This window comes from Calonectris borealis, chromosome 1 (genome assembly GCF_964195595.1).
Source record: "Calonectris borealis chromosome 1, bCalBor7.hap1.2, whole genome shotgun sequence".
Lineage (NCBI taxonomy): Eukaryota > Metazoa > Chordata > Aves > Procellariiformes > Procellariidae > Calonectris > Calonectris borealis.
This window is the reverse complement of record NC_134312.1, coordinates 31,719,319-31,734,715: the sequence shown is the minus strand read 5'-3', so window position 1 is coordinate 31,734,715 and position 15,397 is coordinate 31,719,319. Positions and strand designations below refer to the sequence as shown.

Sequence of the window (15,397 nt, the reverse complement as noted above, 5' to 3'; positions counted from 1 at the left end):
AGTCAGACAACATTGCTTAACACATATTCTTCCTTGTCAAACATTTCACTGATGCTTCATTCTGTAGACAGCTTAATAAAAGGTACCTTAGCGTGTTGCTGAAGTTGTGTGTAATTTTCTTTCCATTTCAGATGACATTTGTGGAAGCAAGAGACCCAATACCTTATAAGTAGCATCACTATTAGGATTGTTAACTCCTTTCTTGCTGCCTGCCTTACAGCACAGAGAAAAAGGAAGTTGTGCACAATGTTTTCTCTTGTGAAGATCATTTGTGATAGCTAAATAGGTCTTAACAGTCAGCAGTACTTAAAAGATATGAAAATTACAGATTTTCCTCTCCCTTCTGAGGGTAGCCCAGAGGGCCCCAAGACTCCAATACACGGGGAGAACTTATTAACAAGAGTTGTCATGTTCCTTTACATATGTTTTTTTCAACTACCATATATAAAGCAAATGGTATATACATAGTGTTTTAGATGCAATTTTGGTAAACTACGTATTTCCAGTCACATTTTAAAACTAAACGTAAGAGTGTTTGGAAGCTCGGAGGAAGATGCTTCATTAAGGTTATTCAAGAAAGGGCCTTTTCACTGCAAAGGGGATCATAAGTAAAGGGGGAAGCAAAAAAAAAAAAAAAACCCAAAACACACGGAGACACACAAACCTAGTAGATGAGGGATAACAGAGATAATGCCAAAGAATCCCCACGTGCTCCAGTCACTAGTTGAGGAGCCATTAAGAAACTCCAGGCACAGCTCTGGAGAAGCTCAACCTGGACTTTGTAACTGATAAGAAGGGGGAAACAGGAAGAAGACGAGGATTTGGGATATTCGAGGTATGGGCTCCCTGGGCCTGTGATGTCAATAGTTGGAGGGAACGGGGTCTCAGTACTAGACACTGGAGCAGGTGGGGGTCTTGGCCCAGCCACTGGAGTGGGAATGGGGTATGTCCCAACTGTCAGCTGCTGAGAAGAATTGGGGTGAGTGAGGCAAGTGAGGGGCTCTATGCTGGTGTCTGGAGAGAGACCATGGGTCACAGCCTGTGTGCTGGAGGCTGGTGGGGGTGCCAGTGTCTGTATCTTCCCCAAACCTGGTGTGCATCGGGGGGGTGCATGTAGTTCACTCAAAAACCTCAAGATGGACCAGGGACAAGTAGGATGCCCTGGGTCTAGCAGGGGTATCAACAGGTAGAGGTCTGTGCTGGTTTTTGAGGGAGACCTGTGATTATGGGTTGCCTATGAGATGAGTGTGTGAGTGTGTGCGTGTTTGCTAGCAAGCATCAAGCTGGACCAGCTAGTGAGTAGGGGACCCATGGGGCAGGTAAGAGACCCAGGATCTGGGCAGGTATGTTGGATAGGCAGAAGGGCCATGCTGGTACTTGGAGGATCCATGAATGTGTTTGTGAATCTAGAGAGTGTCGTGTGTGTGCCTTCACTAGTGACTTTCAGTCTGGACCAGCCGAAGAAGAGGAGGGGCTGCCTGTGCTTATGTTTTATGTTGGTGCTGTTGAAGGCAGCACTCTTGTCTGTGGCTGACTGTGTAGCTGGCACCATCAGCGTCCTCTGTGTGTGTGTGTCTGAGATACGCCCTCAGCCTCATACCAGTTGAACTTTTAAACAGGAAAGCAGCCGCCACATCCCTCTGCCTGGGATGGAGACCCCAGGTGCCCCAGGTGCCCCAGGCTGGGCTTCAGTGTCCAGGCAGGAGAAGCCCCCAGCCCCAGAGCTGCTGGAGGAAGCAGCCTTTGTTACTAAACACTAATGTGCTGTCAAAGTATGCTTGAAGTTATTCTATTTTCTGCTTTCCAGCAGCAAAACATATCATGGTTCTCTACCTTTAAAAACAAATTATGTGTTTAATACTTTGTATATAATTCCTGGACATTTCTATTATTTTGACTCCTTCATAGATTCTTGGATATTTCATCTTACCACTTCTGAAGTTTCTCATCCCTTCATTCCTACAACATACAATAAGATGTTCTTTTGTATACTTTAACAACATTACTCCTTTTCCCCTCATAATCTTCTCTGCTTCCGTTGATGTCTTTACATTTTGGGCTCCCATTCTACCTTAAGCATAAATGATTATTCTCTTCCTCCCAAGCTCTTGCCTTAATTACCATGAAATGGTATTTTCCTGGTTCTCCTCCTAACTTTTTAAAGGTTAATTAGGAAGGTATATAGCGGGACTCTTCCTTGACAAATATTTGCAAATATCTCTAGATGTTTTAGAAAACATGAACTACTCCAATCAACTGTATTATCTTTTTCTTTGCCCTTTCTCTTTCCCTTGGGATCTTTATAGAAATTGTGTAAAATAGAGGGTTTTTGCAGTGCAGCTCCATTAAGTATGTGGAGGAGACCTCCATGTATGCTTGAAAGCCTGCAGCTTATGCCTCTGGAAGTAAAACCAGCTCCCTGCTAGAGAATGATGATGGAGGAATTCACTGAAGAAAAACTTGTAATGATTTCCTCCCTTCAAGGTCTGACCACAAGTGAGAATGAGCTGGACCAATTACAACAGCGTAATAATAGCAATGTAATTCTTTGTGTTTCAAGCAATTGACAAAACCAAGAAGGCTTAGAAAGTTGAAAGAAGATAAAAATTGTTACTTGTCCTGTGTGATAACTAACTAGACAGCAGTTGTTTTTGAGAAAATATTCCCTATAAATGTCATTTACAACAAATTTATACTTTTATCTATAAATCAATGGGCATAACATAACTGTTAATGGAAAGTACCATTAGGTGAATCTCATTTAAATGGAAAGTGAATTATTCTGTGTAATACATGTACTATAACTCTCTATATGTATAATAAATTATTCAGATACATAAAATAGCAAGAATCTGTCAGTAATGGATATAACATAAAATGAAAATGCATAGGATGCAGAATGCACAAGGAGGGAAGCAACAGGTTTATATTTAAAAGACTTTTTAAACATCAAATTAAAAAAAGATATGAAAGTACCATGAAAAATATTCAGTAACATTGACAAAGTCCCTGGGTTTTGTAGAAATTACTCTTTAAAGTCTTTGAAAAGTCAGGGTTTAAAAAAAAATGGAATCCATCCCACTCCTATGACAAAAACCTCATAGATGTTGACAAGCAGAATCAGAACACAGAAGTCTAATTCTTATTTCTGTGGGGGGTTTTTTTGTTTTTGGTTTTTTTTCCCACATTCCATACCAGTTTCCTCATGCGGGCTCGCAATCCCCCTGACATTGTACAGATTAGGAAATTAATTGTATCCCCTGAGGAATGGGATGGTGATACTTGCGGTGATCCTGATGACTATGATGAGGGAAATGATGACCCCTTGTCCCCCTTAGATTCCTCTGAATATGAGGCTAGACCCATCATTAAAGCAAAATATATTTTAATTCCAGTTGGTCCTCGACAACAATTGGTAAAATTTTTAATAGATACAGGAGCACAAATTTCAATATTAACACAGCAAGATGCCAAGAAGCTGGGTATACAGCCTGGACGGCAAAGAGTTAAAATCACTGAAGTGAACGGAGCAAGTGTTATGTGCCAAACTGCAAAAGTTAATTTATGGCTTCTGGGTGAGAAGCGTATATCATTCGCTCGCTTTGCAATTAAAGATCACAATGAAAATATTTTAGGCTTAGATGTTTTGAACGGTCCAACCTGGTGTCTGCCGGACGGCAGTGTGTGGTCCTTCAGTTCAAATGTCGACCCTAACCCTGATAAAAATCAGGAAATGATAGTGCGTGTACTCCGTGCAGCTCCTGCACTCCCTGATTCAAAAATCACTAACGTCCCGCAGTATCCGATTTCTGCTGCGGCACGAGCTGGAATCTCTGAAGTGATAGCAGATCTGGAAAAGCAGCATATTATTTCCAGAACCCACTCCCCATATAATTCACCAGTTTGGCCAGTGCGAAAACCAGACGGGAGGTGGAGATTAACAATTGATTATCGGCGCTTAAATGCCAACACAGCTCCGTTAACGGCTGCCGTACCTAATATTGCAACTTTAACAGCCACGTTACAAGCAGCCGCACACCCATGGATGGCAGCATTAGATGTAAAGGATATGTTCTTTATGATCCCTTTACAGGAAAAAGATAAAGAGAAGTTTGCTTTTACTTGGGAAGGTATACAATACACCTTTAACAGACTCCCACAGGGGTATAAACATTCACCCACAATCGCTCATGCCGCGCTTGCTGAGCTTTTACAAACAGTCTCACTTCCCCAGAATGTGAAACTGTACCAATATATAGATGATATTTTAATCAGAGGAGATTCCTCTGAAGAGGTAGGGGAAGCAGCAACAGCAGTATGGCAAGTGTTACATAATGCAGGAATTGAAATTCCCTCTGAGAAATGTCAGGGACCAAGTAAAGAAGTAAAATTTTTAGGTACTTGGTGGCTTGCAGGTAGTGCAACAATTCCACCGGACACCCTAAGTAGAATAGGACAATTGCAGATGCCCCAATCTAAGAAAGAATTACAACAGCTTATGGGTACTTTAGGATGTTGGAGAAAACATGTACCTGGATTTTCTATCATTGCTCGCCCACTATATTCACTTTTACAAAAAGGAAAATCATGGGAATGGAATTCAGAACATGAAGAGGCAGTCAAAACTCTAATTCAGGAATTAAAAGCATATCAATCATTGGGACCACTACACCCCCACGACCCTATTATAGCAGAATGGGTTTTTGCTGAAACGGTACTTACTGCAACCTGTTCCAAGCTGGCCCTGGTGGACCAAAAAGACCTTTGATGTTCAGTTCGACTGCACTTAAAGAGACAGAACAGAGATATTCCAAGTGGGAAAAGGGACTTTTGTCTTTAGTCCGAGCAGTGAAACAAGCTGAGAAAATACACCAGGAACAACCTGTAGAAACCAGAGATGCATTAGATCCATTTAATTTATTAGAAGCAGTTCTAAAGGGGACTGCCCCCCCAGAAGGAATTGCACAAAAGTCTACAATTAGGAAATGGTATGCTTATTTGACAGGAATTGCAAAAGAAATGAGATTAACTGAAGGACACACTAAACTCTCTAAATTACAGATGCCTATAAATGCAGACCCATTAGCATTACAACAACCTTTTAAACCCTCACCTATTTTAAATGCACCTCCCTTTACCGAGGGAACACCATCAGAAGATATTTGGCTTACTAATGCCTCAGCAAGGAGAATAAATGGCAGACGGCAATACAAGGCTGCTACATTAAACATCAACACTGGCAAACAAATCATAGAAGAAGGTGAAGGTAGTGCACAAGTAGGAGAATTAAGGGCAGTTGTTCTAGCAGCACAAAACGGAGCAAAAGTTATCTATGTCGACTCCTATGCTGTGTGGGCAGGTGCCACACAGTGGCTTTGTCAGTGGGAAGTCCTGAACTGGGAAGTAAATAGATCTCCAATTTGGAGATCTCAAGATTGGCAATTATTGCTTAAAATAGCCAGAGACACTCCATTCAAGATGGGATGGGTGAAAGCTCATGCCAAAAATAATGAACCAGCCACAAACTGGAATCAAAAGGTAGATGAATTGGCAAAAATTAGAGAAATAAAAGTAGGAAATTCCTTAAATTCTGAGTGGTATCGATTGGGAGAATGGCTACATCAAAAATTAGGTCATACAGGTAAAGAAGCACTTTATTTTGCTGCACAAAGTAGGGGTTGGCCCCTAAACAGGAAAACCTGTGAAATTATTCTTACAGGATGTCCTCAATGTAGATTAAAATTACAAACAAATCACCCTGCTAAAGCACCCCCCTTACATATCAGTCAGGGAAAGACTCTGTGGTCTACATGGCAAATTGATTACATTGGGCCACTAAAATCTTCTGCAGAATATCGATATATCCTCATGGGGGTAGAAGTAGTCTTGGCTTGCTTATGGCAACTAAATGCCGAAAAGCTGATGGGAAAAACACAGTACGAGGACTATCTTCTTGGTTCTCTAGTCTACCTACTCCTGATGCTATCCAAAGTGATAATGGCACACATTTCACAAATAGGGAAGTGCAAGAATGGGCAAAACAGAAAGAAATTCAATGGGTATTCCACACCCCCTACTACCCCCAATCAAATGGGATGATAGAACAAGCTAATGGCTTATTAAAACAGAGCCTTAAGCCACACGAAGTCCGGTGGGATACACAACTTTCCGAAGTACTCCATCAATTAAACAATCGATACGGACCCACTGGAAGCCCTGTGAGCTGAGCATTCTTTGTAAAAGCTAAATCTAATACCCCCCCCCACTGATGAAAGAAAATGTCCGCTAACATTACAGCCAGGACAACCTGTTATGGTAAATTTACCACAAATTGGAACTGTGCCTATGACTTTAACTAAACCCCGTGGCCCACTTGCTTGGGAAGCTACTGATAGCAGTGGTGCAAAACATAGAATCAGTACTAGATGGATTTTTCCTTCTTTCTAAAAGGGGTAACCTGTTCGGCCTTCCCCACTGAAATGTCTTCTTTCTTTTTTTTTTTAAACAGGAGAAGATGAACCTATACCGATGGCAACAACAGCAGCAGCATCTCCCCAACCCAATTTTATTTTTCCTTTTAGTTGAGATAAGTATAATCCTTTTAGTTCAGACACAAGATCCCTGGGACCATGCACTACTAAATTACACTGGAAGTATGGGAACCCTACCAACAGAAAAGACAAACCTGAACCTTGTTATTTTAGTTATACATGTAACGAGACATATTCAAAAGATGAATGGAGATGGGAGACACTACACCAGAAAGAAATTAAGATATCTCACAATAATAATAACATTCATCTAATTTTATCACTTCAAGCCACACCATGGGAAGAAATAAAAATAGGGTGCCATGCAATCAATGGGTCTACCCACAAAAAAACGCACTGAAATTAAAATATACTACACCAATTTCTCTAAACCTAAAACCAATGAGAAGTCTTGTTATAAGACACCAGAACCAGATTGTTGGTACAATTTCACTTTCACACAGCCTGTACTCATATTTTGCTTTTGGAGTAATCATGGTGTAGAACTGTTGTTTGATTTTATGATTAGTGAATGAAAAATTTGGAATTTGTGTACGACAGGGTGGCCGTGGATTGATACATATGTGTCTTTTAACATACCTACATCTAATCTAAATTTATCTGCAATAGCACTACACAATAACATCACCTTTCATAGGCAGGAATGGATTATTAAAGACGAAAATGAAAACCAACAAATTCCATCCTTAAAGGGAACCAAAGGAGACACCATTTCGGTAGGATGCCGAACTGAAAATCATACTAAATGTATGACAGCAACCCTACACATTGTTGTAAACAACATTGAAGGAAAAGACAATATATATACCTGTCCTTTTAAATACGAATGCTGGTATACTTTTACTATATCCCATTCAGTACTTGTAATGTGTCTTTGGACAAACCCTAACTCTCATTCCAGCTTAGGTTTTCAATTCAGGATTGATACCGCACAACCATATTCACAAACTCAGCCTCCTATCAAACTGTCTCCTCACATTTATAACATTGATCCCTATATAATCAAGAACATAGGACAACAGCAAGTGCTATTTAATCCATCGTGGTCTCTAAAACGAGTGGAGCTATCAATGCAAGTTGATATCTCTACAATTAAACCTGCTTGCTCACCATTCCTGAATACATCTTTTACAGGATGGTTAGCGTGGCTACATGGATGAACCCTCACCTCTCCAAAACGATCAAGGAGAGATGAGACTGGCATCCTGGGAACGGGACTAGGAATATTGAACAGCATGGATGCTGAAGTTTAAGCAAACAAAATAAATTTGGCAACAAGTGATTTACATAGATTAGAACACCCATTACGATCTTCTTTGACAGCATTAGGAACGAGCCAGTGGTTTTTGGCTAATATATTGCCTACATGGGAAAGAATTAATGAAAAGGACCACAAACTAATCGCAAACACATTTGGCATAATTCAAAATAACATTTCTCTAGCTCTTAGCTGCATCCAGGCTCAATTATGGATACAATCTACCGTGGCAGCAATTATAAGGGAAGATGATGAGGGCACCTTGCCCATTGAAATCCAAAAGGTAGTTTGGGATAATGCAACTAAATTTGAAAAAGAATTTCAATCTTGGTGGCGTCTGACAGCGTCTGACAACTCCACTGACAGCAAAGTCACAGCCTCTGTTTTGACAATATGCAATGCTTCGGTATATATCATACACCCAATCATTGCGCTGGGATTAAATCACAATGGAATGGTACTCTACCCGTTAGAACATAGAGTATGGGCCCAAAAAAATGGGAATAAATGGCAAACTATTGATGTTGATGCATGTGTTGTGTGAGAACAACAGGGATTTATTTGTGAAAGCAATACCATCAAAGCTCAAGACATTTGTCTTGACACTGAACAAAATGTTTGTAATTTTGAAATACATCCTGATGAAACCCCTGAAACTGTACTTATATATGTTGGAAATGGATGTGTTTGCATGAGAACTCTTTGTGATTCTATATTTACAGATAACATAATTGTGGAAACATCTAACCACTCAAATATCTGTATTTGTAATTTTACTAAGATTATGGGATGCGACTTCAACTATTCAGCTCCTGTTACAACCCATCAGTTGCTACAATCAAGCTATACATCTTATCAAGATCTACTACCTACCCCCATTGGAATGAATCTTACATTAGTACGAAAACTGTTACAACATGATGACCTAAGTCAATTGCTAAACCAGATTCAAAACAATGGACAAAGAACTCTGATTACGGTCCATCATGATGCAGAGAAGATACATCATGTCCTAGAAAAAGTGAAGAAGGATGGAGAACATCACTGGTGGGATGTTTTATTTAGATGGTCACCAACAGCAACAGGAACTTTGAATTGGGTTTTACCTCCCATAACAATTTTATTAATTTCTATTCTGCTATGCTTATTGTTGAACATTATTTTATATGTTAAAGTGTGGAAAATAACTAAACAAATGGCACTAATACCAAAACCTCCTCGCATAAATAACCTTGCTTAATTGTACTTAATAAAACCTTAATAGTTAAGTATATTAATAATTAAGTATCCCAACGAAAAATTTCCCTCAAATTACAATTGGAATATGACATTGATCTGTTTATAGGCACAGAGGCAAGAGGCGACCACACCGCCACCCTGTGATCAAGATGGATTGACTTTAGTCACAGGGTGGATTGTGGTGGTGCATTCATACCCCCCCCTTTCTTCCCTGCGCCACTTGTTGATCTGGGCCGCTTGTTGATCTCAGAAATTTCCATGAAACCTCGGCCTTGGTGTATTGAGTCTGCCAGTTGAGTGCTCCTTGACTCTATCAGAAACTCTGCATAGCTGAGGCTGGGAACATCCTCCTACTGCCTGGCCTGGGTGTCCAGTAGAACAACACCGAAACCTTGAGAATTTTTTAGTAATTACCACCTGGGACTGTGGCCAGGATGGAAATTTACAGATGACTAAAGCCAACCATCTCGCGAACCTATAAACGGTGGTCCTAAGTGAGGCCCTTTGAGCTCTCCTGGACCGCAGCGGCTGCACCCAGCATCTCCCTCTGAGTGGGATGCCTCTCAGAGCTTGCGATCTTTCAGGCCTGCGATATTTGGAGGACCACTGGGTCCTGGGTGAGTCCCTTTCGAAGCTCAACCCTTCGCGCATTGAGAGGGAATGCCTAGACATTCGATGTGAATATTTCTTCACTGAAATCGAGGGGAATTTTTAACAGGTATACCTTCTGTATATTTTTGTATATATATATGTTTCTCTGTGTGTGTGAACTAATAGCAAGCATAATCTGTAATTAAGTTGTGATTGTAGTAGACTTACTAACCTACTTTGCAAATATTGAATAGTTAATAATTAGGCGTTACTAAAGTTTGTTAATGATTAGTTGATAATTAAGTGTTGCTAAATTGTGAATGAAACCTAGACTGTCCCTGAAATATAAACCCTTAGATGATTTTCCTTTATATGTTTCACCCATGTAATAAGTAATAGAGTGAACCTTGCCATCGAATTCTATTAGGTTGCACCTTTATAAATCTCTATTAAAATCACTTTCTGCTTATTTCTTTGACGGTGATTCTTTAAGCGGCCTCTAAACCACTCACTCGTGACACCATATCAAAATCCAGCAGTGCCAAGGAAACTGCAGCACAGCCTGTTTTCACAAGAACTTAAAGTTGGAATAGTCAAAAGACAGGATAAGGAGAGTGGATTCATTCACAAAGATTGCACCTGAAAATAAAAAGGTAGGTTTTCTTATAGGCATCTTGGATGACATGAACATCCCTAAATGTAGTACGTTGCCCCTACACTCATCCAGGGAATGAGTCCTGGCCTCCAGGCCAAATAATGTAGTGTGACCTGGGCCCACACTGCTGGGAGCTACCTCTGCCTCAAGTGGAGTGCTGCATTAATAATACAAGCACCTGTCTCAGGTCTTCTCTGGCTCCCATGTGGTGCTCTGTGGCTCACACACAAAATAACTATTATTTTGTGGACACACACAAAATGTCTATTATTGTGTGCTTTTTCTGGTTCAAAGTGTTGTGATAATACGTTATGAATTTGTTGAATCCAAGTTACAGAATGGGTTGCCTCAATTCCAACCAGTCTGTTACAGTCAGACTCTTGTTATGGCCAAAAGGAGCGCATCGTGCATGCAAAGGAGGAATTTATTGTTAGTCTAAGTAAAATCTTAATAATCTAATCAAATAATTGTTGTTAGACCAGTTATCATTATGCTAACACTTATATTTTATACAGATGATATATCTGCTCAAGATTTCTAGAATTCATCCAGCTATTACGGTCACCCTTCCACTGCCCCTCTGGCACTTAAGATCAATAGTTTCAGTCTGGGAGGGAGGGCTATGGTGCACCTTTGACATCCCAGGTCCTTCACGGGGATGAGAATGATGTTGTGTTGATGGTTTCTTTCTGCCCACTCCAGGATCTAACTTGCATCATTTTTGCTGACATGCTTTACGCTTTATTTATAGGCTTGCAAGTCCACAGTACATCCAAATTCACACCCACATTCACTACATATAATGTTCTACACATGTTGTATACTTGTTCTTTGTTCTCTACTACCTCCAAAACTTTTTTTTTATTCAGTTCCCAATGTTGCACTTTTTTCATGACTGGTTACATTGCTGAGTAGTTCAGAGCCCAGGAGCCACCTGATTTCAGTGTTATTACATAGGGTTATTTTTGTTCCTATTTTTATTTTACACATTTGGCTGTGTTCAATTTTTCTCTCTTAACAGACTACTTTAAAAAATGTTTATCAGAGAATGTAAAAGTGTGCAGAGTAACATTTAAATGACTTAACCCATTTCCTCCCCAGTAGCCTTGATTTTTGAGTGAAGTCCATCTTAAAAGTGTTCAATGGCAGCCCTCAGTTGTCTGAAAGCTATATTAACTCATTGGAGCAACCTATTTTGGCAGATGTGCTCATCCAGAAAACAGATAACATAAAATTCAATGACTTTTTCCCACAGCATCAGACAAATTTAAGCCACTCATAACATCAATTTACAGAGAAGTGGCAGACTTATAAATTACTTTAGCTTTATAGGTAACATGAAGCAAACATATGGTGGAAGGTATTTGGAAAGGCGTTTATGAGTCCTGTAAAAATGCTATAATAAAGTTCTAAACAGTTTATTCCAGGGTACTTTGTCAATGCTGATAGATGTTCCTACTTCTTTGGTCAACTTTCAAATGCCATTCACTAGTATCAATGGATTTCTTAGCTTTCTGGACTGTTTTTGTGCAGTCTTAATTTTCGTTTAGCTGATATTCAATTTTTTTTTTTTAAATTTTTAATTTTAAAAATTAATATGACTGTTATTAGCTACAGCAATACTTTAAAAAAATCATATTCCTAAAAAATGAATTGACTATGTAAAAAGCTTTACATTTTATAGGCTGTTTGCTACAGAATTAGACAAAACAATAATTAGTGCATATCCAGAACAGTAAATACATTGCTGAAAATAAATATGAGCAAAAAACCCCATCAACCCGTTTTTTTCGGTGATCGATCTTTCCCTCTAACCACTGGCGTTGTAGTCTGTTCCCCTGTTCTGCGAGCATTACATGGGTCCTTGCTTTGCAGAGCTGCTGCTCATCTTTCACTATGGCCATACCTTCACTGTTTAATCTTCAGCCTCACTCAGGAATGCAACTCAGTTTTTCAGAGTTGTCACATAAGCTTCTTGCTTCAGGAAAATTCAGTAAATGACAATCATAATACTGTGTATGAGACAATAAACGGAACTGAGGAGTCTTAAGAGTCAGCTCCAATTATAATTACAGTACTGCAGACTTCCTTAGCATTGTATTAGCCTTTGTCCTTTCTCATGAAGTGACAGATTACGTGAGGATTCTTGGTATTGGTGTGTGCTAAAGGACACATATTTTGGTTTTTAGTATCCTCTTACCTAAATATAACTACTAATGATAATGCAATCCTAAATACCAACTCCTAAAAGGATTGTTTTCATAATCTATAAAAAGTACTCTATAAAAAACAAGACAGAAAATTTTGATGACAATTTTTTTACTGAAGCCCATAACTACTATAGAGATATAGTATATCTTTGTAAATGCCTTAATTTAATGACACCTGCTGAAAATATATTGCATAGCTAGATACCTTAGTATAATCTTCACTGATTGAAATATTCTAAATTTAGAAAATGTCCTGGTTTTGGCTGGGATAAAGTTAAATTTCTTCCTAGTGCTGTGTTTTGGATTTAGTATAAGAATGCTGATAACACGCTGATGTTTTTAGTTGTTGCTAAGTACCTTGTCAAGGACAACTATCCTCTGCTACCAAGCTAGACTAGGGGGGAGCACAGCCAGGACAGCTAGCCCAGCTGGCCAATGGGGTATTCCATACCATGTGTCGTATATGAATGGTAGGCATGATCCAGGAAGTAACGATCGCTACTTGGTTATTAGTCAGCACGGGCAGTGAGCAATTGCATTGTGCATCACTCATTTTGTATATTCTATTATTATCATTATTATTTTCCCTTTTCTGTTCTATTAAACTGTCTTTATCTCAACCCACAAGTTTTTCTCACTCTTACCCTTCCGATTCTCTCCCTGTCCCACTGTGGGGCGGGGGGGCGGGGGGGAGGGGAGTGAGCGAGCAGCTGTATGGTATTTGGCTGCCTGCCAGGTTAAACCACGACAATGCTTTTTGGCACCCAACGTGGGGCTCGAAGGATTGAGGTAACAACACATCTGACCCGAACGGGTTAAAACAAATTTGTTATAAGCATTCATTATATCAGTTTAGTAGTTGCTGGTTATAATGTTGGTTTATTTGCTCTCAGAGCTGTTGGATCTGTTCTGGGAGTTTTGGTCTCTAGCACCTTACTGGTTGTATATACTACTGATTATCGGTTTTTATGTGGGGTTGGTCATCTCTGGGAAATGGATTAAGGTCATCGCTTTGCTATACTGTGTGACACTGGTTTATATTATGATAAAATTATTGGTCATGAGCCTGTATTCAGCACTGCTGTCATTCCTGTTCTTCGGGAGCTATCTTTTGGAAACTATTAATAATTACACTTTTTACCTCTTCATCTCAGAGAATGAATTTAGGGGGGAGACAGGATGGGACACTTTCTCCCACTTGTTCATCTTCCCTTCCATATCGTCAGAAACTCCTTTTTCTTCTATCCTCTTCATGAAGATGTCCACGATATTCCCTGAGAGTTTTGAATATCCTTGGGATGTTCAAACAAGCATGTTCATATTGCTATGTCTCCTGAATGTGGTTCAGGTCTTGTTTAGGGTTAAACAACTATTCAGGAATACTGTCCAGAGATCAACCCCGGCAACAAACACGGTGGCTACTCAAACGCCCACGACAGGTACTGTGGCTTCTTCAACCCCCACGACAGGCACTATGGCTACTCAAACCCCCATGACAGGCACTGTAGCTTCTCCAACCCCCGCGACAGGCTCTATGGCTACTCAAACCCCAGCAACAGTCACTACAGTTACTCCAACCCCCGTCACAGGCACTGCAGCCACTCAAACCCCAGCAACAGTCTCACCCATCTCTGAATGTTTGTTTCTGTCCTTGTACTGCTTTTTGGGTTGATACAAGAGTCTGTGGGCGTGTGCTGTAACTTACTGAAGCAACCTGGCTTCTTTGGAGTTAGTTCACTAGTAGTATATAGCCATTCTATTTAATTTATTTCAGAATTAGATAACTAAAGTTTCCATGATATGTTTATTTATGAAAACTGGCGCTCTGAATCTCTCCTTATGTACCATTTTGAACTGTGAGCCTAAGTCATGTTGAAAGTTGATGGGACAAAAGAATTTTTCCATTCCACAAATTCAAAAGTAAAACCACATACCATAACATCCACCACTGTTTAAATAGAAGTTTATGAAGATCAGTGAATTCTTTCCATTATTCTTTCCATTTTAACCTGATTTCAGTCACAATATGCACATCAGCAAAACTCTAGTGTATTGTATGTTACAATAACAATTGTTTGCAAAGAACTTTGCAGAAATACAGTTTAACAATATGGCATTTCAGTACAGATCAAAAAATAAAGACAGGAAAAGCTTATCTCATGATAGGAACATAAGAACATCGATAACAATATGAGAGCAAAGGTCTGTCTGCTTGATATTCTGTCTGTGCTTTAAGCAAATGTCAAGGGAAGAATGCGAGTGGGATCAGGGTACATGATACTTCCCCTAATACTCTTCCAGGCTCCACTATATTGGCCGTAGGATTCCTGAGGTAGATATGTCTTGTGTAATGTATATTTCACTTTTTAAAGAAGCAAAGACTTCTGTTTGAAATTCACAGAATCAGTTGAAGGATTTGGCCAGATCACTACCATTGCTGTTGTGTGAATGGAGGGATAACAGTTGATTTCACTTCTCAGCTTTTGAAAATCTCTACCTACGATTTTTAATTTCCTGTAGAAGTTTAAACTGAAAATTGCCTCCAATTATTTTCTGCCTGAGACTTAACTGATAGAAACCTGAAATATTTAATGAATGCTAGTTAGTAACGCTTTTATAAATAAAACCTACAATATGTGGTCTGTATTTTATGAATGGGAATGGTGAAGACAGGGTGGTATAGTAAAAATTCACCTCTGTATTCAGTTGGTACTCTCTGCAAACGCTAGGTAGTAGCTTATAGTAATTGCGGTAGAGTAAATGAGAAAATCAATTTAGGTTCAGCTGAAATACTTAATTAGCTCACCTGTATCCCTTTGACCTACCTTTGATAAATCCCCTCCTAACTGTTTTTGTCCCTTTCTCCTCAAAGACTATGTCAAAGTCTTGGGCT

At 39.6% G+C, this 15,397-nt stretch overlaps 1 long non-coding RNA gene across 2 annotated transcripts in view; it reads left to right on the top strand.

The window, feature by feature from the left end:
- The window catches only part of LOC142081215 (uncharacterized), a 149,610-nt gene extending 139,500 nt beyond the window's left edge, over positions 1–10,110 (top strand). For both annotated transcript variants that reach the window (XR_012673296.1, XR_012673297.1), the window contains one exon: positions 6,509–10,110. This is a non-coding gene — a long non-coding RNA (uncharacterized LOC142081215). The remainder of the gene's footprint in view (positions 1–6,508) is intronic.
- Positions 10,111–15,397: the final 5,287 nt, after the last annotated feature.